Below are 594 nucleotides of genomic sequence, written 5' to 3' on the forward strand. Positions count from 1 at the left end.
AAGAGGCTCGAGTTCAATTCCCGACTGGGGAGAAATTTTTATCGAGTATCTCTACCTTTCCGCTGGGATTGGCCCTGATAGTTAGGATCAGAAGCCCATCTCCGGAATGGTCTAAATTGTATTGGGGTTGTTTTGTGTTGTTGTTGTTGTTGTTGTTGTGTTTTTTTTTGGGGGGGTGGGGTTGTCGTAAAATTATTATTTTTAGGGGAGAGTGGCGGGGATGTAAAAACACCTAAATTGGAAGAAAAAAAATTCGCCGAATGTCTCCACATCCCGAGCAGACACTAACATCTTCTCTCCTATTATCAGCTAGGTGTATGGATTAGTAGTTGGTACCAGTGTCAAGCGTAACGCGTCATTTGACGGGCACAGAGTCGAAACGTTCTGTGTGCAGCAGTAATGTGAGGCAGATGGGACCTTTTGGCAGCAGCCCCCCTTGGCGATTTGCATCTGCGCGTGGCGTGAATGAGCTCGGTGATTGGCAAAACAAACTATCGGGAGACCTACTGAGTGGTTGGTCCCACGTTTCTCTACCGCTATCAATTCCACGGTGTAATCTAGTACTTTGCTTATTTTTTCTCTCTCCTTTTTGTT

The sequence above is a fragment of the Aplysia californica genome, unplaced genomic scaffold (assembly GCF_000002075.1).
Source record: "Aplysia californica isolate F4 #8 unplaced genomic scaffold, AplCal3.0 scaffold01394, whole genome shotgun sequence".
Taxonomy (NCBI): Eukaryota; Metazoa; Mollusca; class Gastropoda; order Aplysiida; family Aplysiidae; genus Aplysia; species Aplysia californica.